Raw genomic sequence first — 12,175 nt, forward strand, 5'->3', positions numbered from 1 at the left:
TGATGGTAGTGAGGGCAGCAGCGGCTTCAGCAGCTGTTACAGCGTCGCAGATCCGGAGTGGAACTTCCCGGGTCAGATGCTGCTTCTGGCTGCCCGCTTATGTGATCTGGGAGCCCGGGCTGACCAGCTGCTGATGCCCAGCAGGGTCTGTGCAGGGAGAGAGAGAAGGGGGAGTTGCGGTCAGATTCACTTGTTTTTCCATAAAAAGAGTGTTTAACAATTCCTGAACAATTCTGATGCTTTCGGCTCTAGGCCGAAGCGTTTAAAGTCAGATCCATTCCTCTCTGTCTGTTAAAGGTCTGTTTTGATGTACATTTGTTTCAGGGGTTGAATAATTCTCCATTGTGCATGCACGCTGGTGTTTGTCCTTCAGTAAGATTTGAGTCTATTAACACACTTACACATTCTTTTCTTGGGCCTGTTAGTAGTCCCACTGGCTTCATTTAATCCCCGTCACTGGGTGGGTTTAGCACTGTCTCCCTGCATTCCCTGCTAGTGGAAGGTGTAGTCTAAGGACTAATAAAATAATCAAGGCCAGGATCTTTAAATACAGGAGTCTGAATTTAGGCTTTGAAATCCATATTCTGGTACCTGAATAAATGGCTTGATTATCACAAGTGCTGAGAACCAGAACTGAGTCCCAGTGTTGCAAGTTTCAAATATTTTCAAACTCAGGCTCCATACTGAGAAAGATGAATATGGATTTAATGGCTTGAAGTTAAGATTTGTTTGCTACTTTACAGGTTTTATCTTGCTGCTAACATGTACACATGCATGTCTTTACAAATAGGAGTGGTCCAGTTGACTTAATTTAACTTCTGCTAGTGGGAATGTTTCATTTTTTCAGTCCCAGTGGGCGGCTGTAATTAAGCAACCAGGTCAGGATCTTTAAATACAGGAGTCTGCATTTGAGCTTCCAAATCCACATTCAGGTACCTGCCTGCTTATCAAAGTCCTGCTTCCTCAGAAATGATCCCCGATATTTCAGGCTCAACATTCTTTAAATGCCAGATGCTACCTGAAGATGGATTTAAGAGTTTGCTTTACGTTGCTCTTTTTGAATATTTTGGCTTTTGCATTTCTCCACAATAGCAGAGCCTGGGGAGACTCAGGATATGAAATACACTAAAGCCCCTAATGAGACTTTCCTAATTGTCCTTCTCACCCTGATAGGCTCCAGAATAAACAGCCACATTTCTCTCCAGATCATCCCGTCCTCCCAGGGGACAGGGAAGGAGAATGGCTGCAGAGCAGGTGACCTTTCAGGAGATGGCTGTGTATTTTACTGAACATCCGTGAGCTCTCCAAGACCTGGCTTAGCAACACCTGTACAGGAACGCCACGCAGGCGAATTGTTATACCATGACCTCACTGGGTATGGATTCCTGTCACCTTGAGTATTGGAAGTTGGGAGAGACATTTAGCTTCTGCTTGGGCATCTTCACTGGTCCCCCATATTTCAGGTGAATCAGCCCTGATAGTCCCCAGAGCCTGCGTGTTACATACTGTCCCCTTCCCACACCACAGGAGACTCGGTGATATAATGATGGTGCTACTCTTCCCATAACTAAGGGTTTTAAGAGGGACAAACTCACTATTTTACCACCACCTTCCTCAGGCACGTTCCCTCCTCTGGGCCTCTGACCTCTCTGTTGTCTCAGAGAGGGACAAGTGTCTCATGACTTGGCTCTGCCTGAGCTCCCAGGGGCCAGCTTTTCAAAGGGGCTTCACCTTCATCTTGTTCATATTCTACCTCAGCCAGCTGTGTTAGCAGGAGGCCCCAGATGTTCTTGATGCTCTTGCACCAGGCAGGAAAAGCTTGAAGCAGGCTCACAGGGCTGGATCCAGCTGCTTGTTATTTCCTCGAGGGCAACCTTCTGAGCCTGATGTGCTGAATTGTTGGAAGGGGGGTGGTGTCCCTGGGGCCTGCTCCAGGCCAGGGTTGATCTCTGTGAAATGATGGTTCCTTGCACTGAGAGCAGCCAGGTTCTAGGTTTGAACATAAGAACGGCCATATTGGGTCTGACCGAAGATCCATCTATCCCAGTATCCTGTTTTCTGACAGTGGCCAATGCCAGGTGTCCCACAGGGAATGAACACAACAGGTAATCATCAAGTGATCCATCCCAGGTCACCCATTCCCAGCTTCTGGCAAACAGGCTAGGGACACCGTCCCTGCCCATCCTGGCTAATATCCATTGATGGACCTATCCTCCATGAACTTATCTAGTTCTTTTTTTAACCCTGTTATAGTCTTGGCCTTCACAACATCCTCTAAGAAGGAGTTCCACAGATTGACTGTGCATTGTGTGAAAAAATACTTCCTTTTGTTTGTTTTAAATCTGCTGCCTATTAATTTCATTTGGTGATCTCTAGTTCTTGTGTTATGAGAAATAACACTTCCTTATTTACTTTCTTTGCACCAGTCACGATTTTATAAACATCTATCATATTCCCCCCCTTAGTCATCTCTTTTCCAAGCTGAAAAGTCCCAGTCTTATTAATTTCTCCTCATATGGCAGCCGTTCCATACCCCTAATAATTTTTGTTGCCCTTTTCTGAAACTTTTCCAATTCCAATATATCTTTTTTGAGATGGGGCAACCACATCTGCATGCTGTATTCAAGATGTGGGCGTACCATGGATTTATATAAAGGCAATATGATCTTTTCTGTCTTATTATCTATCCCTATCTTAATGATTCCCAACATTCTGTTCGCTTTTTTGACTGCTGCTGCACATTGAGCAGATGTTTTCAGAGAACTATCCACAATGACTCCAAGATCTCTTTCTTCAGTGGTAACAGCTCATTTAGACCCCATCATTTTATATGTATAGTTGGGATTATGTTTTCCAATGTGCATTACTTTGCATTTATCAACATTGAATTTCATCTGCCATTTTGTTGCCCAGTCACCCAGTTTTGAGAGATCCTTTTGTAGCTCTTCACAGTCTGCCTCGGACTTAATTATATTGAGTAATTTTGTATCATCTGCAAATTTTGCCACCTCACTGTTTACCCCTTTTTCCAGATCATTTATGAATAGGGTGACCAGATGAGAGGAAGAAAATATTGGGATACCGGGGGGCGGAGGGGAGGGTGGGGGTCCACAAGCGGAGCAAAAAAAAAACCCGAGTGCTGCCGACGGAGCAAAAACAAACAAAAAAAACTGCCGGCGGAGCAAGATATCGGGACAAACACCTAAAAATCGGGACGGTCCCATTTTATCGGGACATCTGGTCACCCTATTTATGAATATGTTAAATAGGACTGGGCCCAGTACAGACCCCTGGGGGACACCACTATTTACCTCTCTCCATTCTGAAAACTGACCATTTATTCCTATCTTTGGTTCCTATCTTTTAACCAGTTACCAATCCATAAGAGGACCTTCCCTGTTATTCCATGACAGCTTACTTTGCTTAAGAGCCTTTGGTGAGGGACCTTGTCTAAGGCTTTCTGAAAATCTAAGTACACTATCTCCACTGGATCCCCCTTGTCCACATGCTTGTTGACCCCCTCAAATAATTCTAGTAGATTGGTGAGGCATGATTTCCCTTTATAAAAACCATGTTGACTCTTCCCCAACAAATTATGTTCATCTATTTATCTGACCATTTTGTTCTTGCACGAGGTCTCCCCGGCTCACTCTTGGTATTGGCGGTGGCCGGTGATGTGCTCGGTGTAAATGTCCCGGGACCAACGGATAGTGTCCGAGACCATTAGGCGTCTCATGAGCAGTTTCAACCAGTTTGCCCGGTACTGAAGTCAGGCTTACCAGCCTGTAATTGCCGGGATGACCTCTGGAGCCCTTTTTAAAAATTGGCGTCACATTAGCTATCCTCCAGTCATTTGGTACAGAAACCGATTTAAATGATAGGTTACAGACTACAGTTAGTAGTTCTGCAATTTCACATTTGAGTTCCTTCAGAGCTCTTGGGTGAATACCTTCTGGTCCTGGTGACTTATTACTGTTTAATTTATCAATTTGTTCCAAAATGTCCTCTAATGACACCTCAATCTGGGACAGTTCCTCAGATTTGTCACCTAAAAAGAATGGCTCAGGTTTGGGAATCTCCCTCACAGCCTCAGCCGTGAAGAACGATGCAAAAAATTAATTTTGTTTCTCCGCAATGTCCTTATCATCCTTGAGTGCTCCTTTAGCACAGGGGTGGGCAAACTACAGCCGGCGGGCTGGATCCAGCCCGCGGGATTGCAACCACCATGGCATCGCGGGCCCCGCTTCACTCCAGGAAGCAACCGGCACCACGTCCCTGCAACCCCTGGGGGAGGGGAGGCAGAGAGCTGAGCACGCTGCCCTTGCCTGTGGGTGCCTCCCCTGAAGCTCCCATTGGTGGCCAGTGGAGACTGCCTTGGCCCGGTGCACACCACTGCCACCCCAGAGCCGCTCCAGGTAAGCAGTGCCAGGCCGGAGCCCACACCCTGAACCCCTCCTGCACCCTGCACCTGAGACCCCTGCCTGCACCCCAAACCTCTGCTGCATCCTACACCCCTCCCTGCACCAGTGCCCTGAGCCCCCTCCCACACTGTGCACCCCCTCCTGCACCCTAACCCCCTTCCCTGAGCCCCCTCATACACCCTGCACTCCCTCACTCCAACCCCCTGTCCCAGCCCTACATTCATGGCCCTGCATGCAATTTCCCCACCCAGATGTGGCCCTTGGGCCAAAAAGTTTGCCTACCCCTGCTTTAGCATCTCGATCATCCAGTGACCCTCACTGGTTATTTAGCAGGCTTCCTGCTTCTGATGTACTTAAAAAAATGTTGCTATTATTTTTTGAGTCTTTGACTAGCTGTTCTTCAAGTTCTTTTTTGGCTTTCTTAATTATATTTTTATACTTCATTTGGCAGGGTTATGCTCCTTTCGATTTTCTTCACTAGGATTTAGCTTCCACATTTTAAAGGATGCCTTTTTGCCTCTCACTGCTTCTTTTACTTTGATGTTTAGCTCCAGTGGCACTTTTTTGGTTCTCTTACTATGTTTTTTAATTTGGGGTATACATTTAAGTTGAATCTCTATTATGGTGTCTTTAAAAAGTTTCCATGCAGTTTGCAGGGATTTTGCTTTTTGCACTGTACCTTTTAATTTCTGTTTAACTTCCTCATTTTTGTGTAGTCCCCCTTTCTGAAGTTAAATGCTACAGTGTTGGGCTGCTGTGGGGTTTTCCCTGCCACAGGGATGTTAAATTTAATTTTATTATGGTCACTATTACCAAGCGGTCCAGCTATACTCACCTCTTGGACCAGATCCTGTGCTTCACTTAGGACTAAATCAAGTATTGCCTCTCCTCTTGTGGATTCCAGGACTAGCTGGTCCAAGAAGCAGTCATAAGGTGTCAAAAAACGTTATCTCTGCATCCCATCTGAGGTGACATGTACCCAGTCAATATGGGGATAGCTGAAATCCCCCATTATTATTATTATTATTGAGTTTTTAAATTTAATAGCCTCTCTAATCTCCCTGTGCATTTCACAGTCACATCATGGTCAGGCGGTCCCTACTGCTATACTCTTATTATTAGAGCATGCAATTACTATCCATAGAGATTCTATGGTACAGTTTGGTTCATTTAAGATTCTTACTTCATTTGATTCTGTGCTTTCTTTCACATATAGTGCCACTCCCGCACCAGCACGACCTGTTCTGTCCTTCCGATATATTTTGTACCCTGGTATTACTGTGTCCCATTGATTATCCTCATTCCACCTAGTTTCTGTGATGCCTATTATATCAATATCCTCATTTAATGTGAGGCACTCTAGTTCACACATCTTATTATTTAGACTTCTAGCATTGATATATAAGCACTTTAAAAACTATTGGCCTCTCAGAGTTGGTAAGACAACTCCCACCTGTTTATGCTCTCTGTATGTGTGTATATATATCTCCTCAATATATGTTCCATTCTATATGCATCCGAAGAAGTGGGCTGTAGTCCACGAAAGCTTATGCTCTAATAAATTTGTTAGTCTCTAAGGTGCCACAAGTACTCCTGTTCTTCTTTTTAAAAACTAGTCATTTTTTAGCTGTCTGCCATTACATGATGTAATTGAATGGGACTTTTTTTCATTTGACTCTCTCTCATCAGATCCTACCTGTATTTTATCATTTTCCATCCTCTCTTCCTTACTAGGATATTAATAGATCCTCCCCTAAGGGATGTCTCTGTCCGAACCACACGCTGTCAGCTCCACACCTGTCAGCTTTCCCCCAGCCCTTAGTTTAAAAACTGCTCTATGACCTTTTTAATTGTAAGTGCCAGCAATCTGGTTCCATTTTGGTTTAGGTGGAGCCCATCCTTCCTGTATAGGCTCCCCCTATCCCAAAAGTTTCCCCAGTTCCTAATGAATCTAAACCCCTCCTCCCTACACCATCGTCTCATCCACGCATTGAGACTCTGCAGTTCTGCCTGTCTAACTGGCCCTGCGTGTGGAACTTGAAGCATTTCCGACAAAGCTACCATAGAGGTCCTGGACTTCAATCTCTTACCTAGCAGCCTAAATTTGGCCTTCAGGATGTCTCTTCTATCCTTCCCTATGTCATTGGTACTTACATGTACCACGACCACTGGCTCATTCCCAGCACTACACATAAGTCTATCTAGATGTCTCAAGAGATCCGCCACCTTTGCACCAGGCAGGCAAGTCACCATGTGGTTTTCTCGGTCATCGCAAACCCAACTATCTATGTTTCTAATGATCAAATCGTTCATTACTAATACCTGTCTCTTCCAAATAACCAGAGTTCCCTCCCCTGGAGAGATATCCTCTCACAGTGAGGCTACCACATCATCATCTGGAAGGAAGGTCCCAACTATAGGATCATTTCCCTCTACTCCAGTTGGATGTTCTCCTTCCCTGAGACTTTCATCCTCCTCAACAGCACAGAGGAGGTCAGTCCGGGGGTGGGAGCGTTCTGTGTCCCGGAAAGTCTCATCTATGTACCTCTCTGTCTCCCTTAGCTCCTCCAGTTCAGGTACTCTGATCTCCAAAAGCCTGTACACGGTCTCTGAGGTACACATATGCCACCCCCCCATAGGGCCGGTAATCATACATGTGGCATTGGGTGCAGTAAACTGGATAACCCCCACTTTGTTGCTGGACTTCTGCCTGCATTATCTTTTAACTCCTGAAGCTGTTTCCTATGTTGTTCTTTTCTTTTTATCAGGGGGTGTTTTACCTTTAGGTTTAAAGAATGTTAGGTGTATCTAGCCCCCCACTCTCCCTGTAAACTCCCTTGCAAAACTCCCCTGTTAACCATTCCTGTTCACTGGCTCCTCTGGTTGCTTAGGAGTGGGCTTTTTAAAGCCCTGCTCTTCCTGAGTAGCCCTGTCCCCTGGTTAAGGGTTGATGGGTACTAAAGGGCTTAGGGATCAAAGCCTCATCAAGAAGCTCTCAGCCTTGCCTAGCAGGCCGCTAGGCTCAGCACACACACAGTCAGCACACGGTCCCCCAAACAAACAGAATGTGTATGAATTGATTTAGGTGGTACAATTCTGTGGGGTAAATCTCCACTATGGGAGCTAAGCATGGGGACTTCAGAGCTCTGGGTTCAATTCCTGGTTGTGCCACACACTCCTTGTTTGAGCTTTTTAAGTCACCTAGACTGGGGTTTTGCAAAGGCCACAAGGGAGTTAGGCACCCAACTCCTATTGAGTGGGTCTGGGACCTTTCAGAGTCCCATTTTTGATCCTCTGGGCCTCAGTTCTTCCTCTGTGAAGTGAAGATAACAATCTACTCTCTGCATGAGTATTTACACAGAAAGCTCTTTGGGGCAGGGATTCATCAGAATCAGCTTCTTTGCACAGGAAGGGTGGCTCACTGGTAGAGCTCTGACCAGAAACTCAGGAGACATGGCTTCAATTCCCTGCTTTGCCCCAGGCTTCCTGTGTAAGCTTGGGTAAGTCACATCCGCTTAGATCCGCAAGAGGGGCCTAGGCATAAGCCTTGCCCCCCAAGGGGAGTTTGGTATCTAACTCTGTGCTAGGGGGAGACATCTCCCTCTGTTTAGTATTCACAGCCATGAGCCTTCTCCTGGGGTAAGGTGCCTAAGTTAGGTCAGTCCTTCCTCATGGGGGGAAGTGGAAGAGAGATGCCCATTCCACTGAAGCTCAGACAAGAAGTATTCAGTTTACTCTGCTACAAGGGAGATTTAGGTTAGGTATTAAGAAAATATTCCTAACTATAAAGATAATTAAACACTGGACTAGGCTTCCATGGCAGGTTGTAGAAACCCCAAAACTGGAGTTTTTTTAATAACAGGTTAAACAAACCTGTGAGGAAGCATCTAGATATACTTGGTCCTGCCTCAGTGGGGTCGGGGGATGGAGTAGATGACCTTCCAAGGTTCCTTCCAGGCTTACATTTCTATGATTCACAATAACCAAGCGGTTAACGCACTCCCTGGGATGTTGGAGATATGTCTTCAAATCTCTACTCAATTAGAAGCAAGGACTTCATCCTGGGTCTTTCACCTCCTAGATGAGGGAGATAACTACTGGGCTGTAGAGTCTCTCTCAATGGAGATTTAATCATTTATACAAAGAACAGCAGAATCACCAGGATAGATGAGCATAAACCCACTGTCAAAGGTTCTGTGTTCAGTCCTTTTTTGGTGGCTCACTTTCTCCAATCTGGCTCTCCTCTCTTTAACTCAGATTAGCCCAGTCCATCAGTTTAACATAAAATAAATCAATCACCCCTTACGTTTTAGGGCTTGCAGTCTTCCTATCAGTTCCCTAGAGGCAATCTGGCATGATGCTATTGTCCCTCTGCCATTTTAGACCAGTGGTTCTCACCCTATTTACCATTGTGGGCCGCAATGCAGCTCTGTGTTTTATGTGCACTGCATCTACACAATATATATATATATATACACACTATCTGTATGGCCCAGAGAATGTCACATGGGCTGCAGACGTGTGATAGCACTGCAAGCAGCCTGCGGGCTGAGAACCACTGTTCTAGGCTCTCCTGCCTTCCCTTCTCACTCTCCTTTTCCTTCCTTTATAGCAAGAGTTGTGGCAGCAGCAACAGCATCTCCTCCAGCAGCAACAGCAGCTTCAGCAGTGGTGGAAGAAATAGATCAAGGATGAGGAAGAAGAGCACCCAGCAACTGCTTTTACAGGAGCTGTTTCTGGAGCAGCTCCTCACTATACAACTCCATTTCTGGACTTGGGTAACCATCATCAATTGGTGGAAACGGGTCATCCCAGGTCTGCAGAATGATCAGTAGTGGTGAGAGAATGTCAGGATGGCAAAGACACCATTTTCAAGATCTGTACTGAACTAGCCCTAGAGCTGCAGTGTACTGACATGTAGTTCCCTGTCCCTCGGGAGAAGTCGATCACCATTGCCACCTGGAAGTTGGCCACCCTTGAATATTACCGGTCCATGGCCAACCAGTTCAGCATAGAGAGATTGACTGTTGGGACCATTGTCATGCAGCTGCATGATGCCATGCTTTGAGCAGGGAGTTGGACTAGATGACCTCCTGAGTCCCTTCCAACCCTGATATTCTATGATTTTATGATTCTAGTGTTGCATGGCATTATAAAGCTTGGTAATGCTCAGGAGACTATTGGAAGCTTTGTATGCATGGGGTTCCCAAACTGTATTGGGGCAATTGATGGAACCCATGTGAATATTACTTGCCACACCACCACCAGGCTCAGAAAGGGGTATCACTCCATGGTGCTCCAAGGGCTGGTTGGTAATAGTGGCAGGTTTACAAACATAAATGCAGGGTGGTCCAGAAAGGTCCACGTAGTTAGAATCTTCCATTTCCCTGGCTCATGTAACCAGTCACAGGCCACCTGGGCAGAAAGAAGGAAATGTTTAACTATTGCCTCAATAGTTGCAGAATGACAGTGGAGTGTGCAGTAGGCCTTTTGAAGGGGAGGTGGTGCTGTGTGTGGAACAGATTGGAAGGTGCAGGGAAAAATGTGCCTAAGATTAAAGCTGCATGTTATATTTGCAGAATATTTGTGAGTATGGGTGAAAAGCTTGGTGGTAAGTGGGAGGCTGAGTTGCAAAGACTTGCTCAGCAGTTTGAGCACCCAGTAGAAGATAGAAAGAGCCAGGGCAAATCTGACAGGGATGCCTCTTGCTGTTACTGAGTCTCATGCCTAAAATGTGCAGCTGTACATTCAGCTGTTTACCTGGGGAGAGGAAGAGGGAAATGGATTGTGAGCAATGAAGTCTTTTTTCACATGTGATAGAAGTGGACATTCCTTATTTTACCTTCTGTCTGTACCTTGATACTTTTGTAAAACCCCAGGAGTTATTTAAACTGCATGGATTTTCTGTGTAAAAGGCATTAATGGCTCTTTATGGATGAATTTTTACCAGTTTATAATTAAACAATTTATTATATACAACAAGAAATAAACCTTTAACTAAAATAATAGTGAAACAAAAAAATCATAATGACACAGTGCAGTGGAGGGCAGAACACAGTAGAACATCAGAAGTGAGTAGTGAGTACACAATTTGCCTCTACCTATTCTTGTTCTTGGGCTTTCTGGTTTCAAAGTGATTGGGGCGTTACATGTCTCAACAGAGCTGGGCTCCGAAGGGCAGTTGTTCTCACTGCCCTGAGCTTGGTTATGAGAAGGGAGTGGCCTCAGAGCCCAGCTGCAGGGGGGTACAGTGAGGAGTAGATTCTGTTGTTCCTAGTATCCTGTATTGTCCAGGGGCTGAAGAACATGGCTGGGTTGTGGTTTAGAGCACTGCATTATCTGCTGCCTGTAACAATAAGAAAACTGTACATTTATCACACATAATGTGTATTGATGATCACATACCTACGATGTATTGATTATCACAGGTTCTTTCTCAAAAATTTACTACAGAGACGTTTCTCTTTGGTTATATGTTGGTGTGGTGTGTGTGGGTGTGTGCATTAGAGAGAGACTCAATAACAAACAAGTCAGTGAGCTCACTATTGTAAGTGAACAACAAAAAGCTGTAAATAATGCTAAAGCTCTCGCATTAAGAGGTACATTGCATAGTTACAGCTCACTTGCACATCTTAAAGGATGAGGAAAATACAGATACAAATGACCAGGAGCATCTTAGAAGGCCTTGAATCTGCTGACACCCATTCAGGGAGGCCAAAGAACCCAGAAATTATAGAACTAGACTGGATCTTTTATACCTTCTTGTCACAGTGCATGTTACTCACCCCTGGATTGGCACCTCCTGCTTGTTGTCCGGTGATTAGCTCAAGGCCAGCACCCCCTCTCCATAACTTGCACATTGTCACTGCATCTCTGCTGTCCACTTGCAGTCTCAGAAACTGTAGTGTCCTCTTTGTGGTTCAGCCTTCCGGCTGGGTCACTATCAATATTCCCCCCCCCCCCCCCCCTTCCAGGGGAATTTAGCTCCTAGTCCAGCCACTTCCCCACTTCCCCAGTGGTGAGAGGGGGGCAGGGGAATCCCAGCCTGGTTTCTACTCCAGGTCCCAGCCCAGGGACCCTGTGGATTGCAGCCTACTGCTATGTCTTCCTGGGCCACTTCCCCATGTCCCTTGCATCTTCTTCATTCTTCCTCAGGGCCAGCAACTACCCAGCCTCGGCAGCCACCCAGGATTCATAGATTCATAGATTCATAGATTATAGGACTGGAAGGGACCTCGAGAGGTCATCGAGTCCAGTCCCCTGCCCGCATGGCAGGACCAAATACTGTCTAGACCATCCCTGATAGACATTTATCTAACCTACTCTTAAATATCTCCAGAGACGGAGATTCCACAACCTCCCTAGGCAATTTGTTCCAGTGTTTAACCACCCTGACAGTTAGGAACTTTTTCCTAATGTCCAACCTAGACCTCCCTTGCTGCAGTTTAAACCCATTGTTTCTGGTTCTATCCTTAGAGGCTAAGGTGAACAAGTTCTCTCCCTCCTCCTTATGACACCCTTTTAGATACCTGAAAACTGCTATCATGTCCCCTCTCAGTCTTCTCTTTTCCAAACTAAACAAACCCAGTTCTTTCAGCCTTCCTTCATAAGTCATGTTCTCAAGACCTTTAATCATTCTTGTTGCTCTTCTTTGGACCCTTTCCAATTTCTCCACATCTTTTTTAAAATGCGGCGCCCAGAACTGGACACAATACTCCAGCTGAGGCCTAACCAGAGCAGAGTAGAGCGGAAGA

At 45.6% G+C, this 12,175-nt stretch overlaps 1 long non-coding RNA gene across 3 annotated transcripts; it reads left to right on the forward strand.

Annotated features, from left to right (window-relative positions):
• Window positions 1–49: 49 nt before the first annotated feature.
• LOC117887221 lies at window positions 50–9,755 on the forward strand. 3 transcript variants are annotated; one of them, XR_004648134.1, is made up of 4 exons: window positions 50–297; window positions 1,174–1,463; window positions 6,765–6,914; window positions 9,034–9,755. It is a non-coding gene; the product is annotated as an uncharacterized LOC117887221 (long non-coding RNA). The 3 variants fall into 3 exon arrangements; XR_004648136.1 differs by having other exon boundaries at window positions 1,174–1,375; XR_004648135.1 differs by having other exon boundaries at window positions 1,206–1,463.
• The last annotated feature ends 2,420 nt before the right edge of the window (window positions 9,756–12,175 follow it).

The sequence above is a fragment of the Trachemys scripta genome, chromosome 14 (genome assembly GCF_013100865.1).
Source record: "Trachemys scripta elegans isolate TJP31775 chromosome 14, CAS_Tse_1.0, whole genome shotgun sequence".
NCBI lineage: Eukaryota > Metazoa > Chordata > Testudines > Emydidae > Trachemys > Trachemys scripta.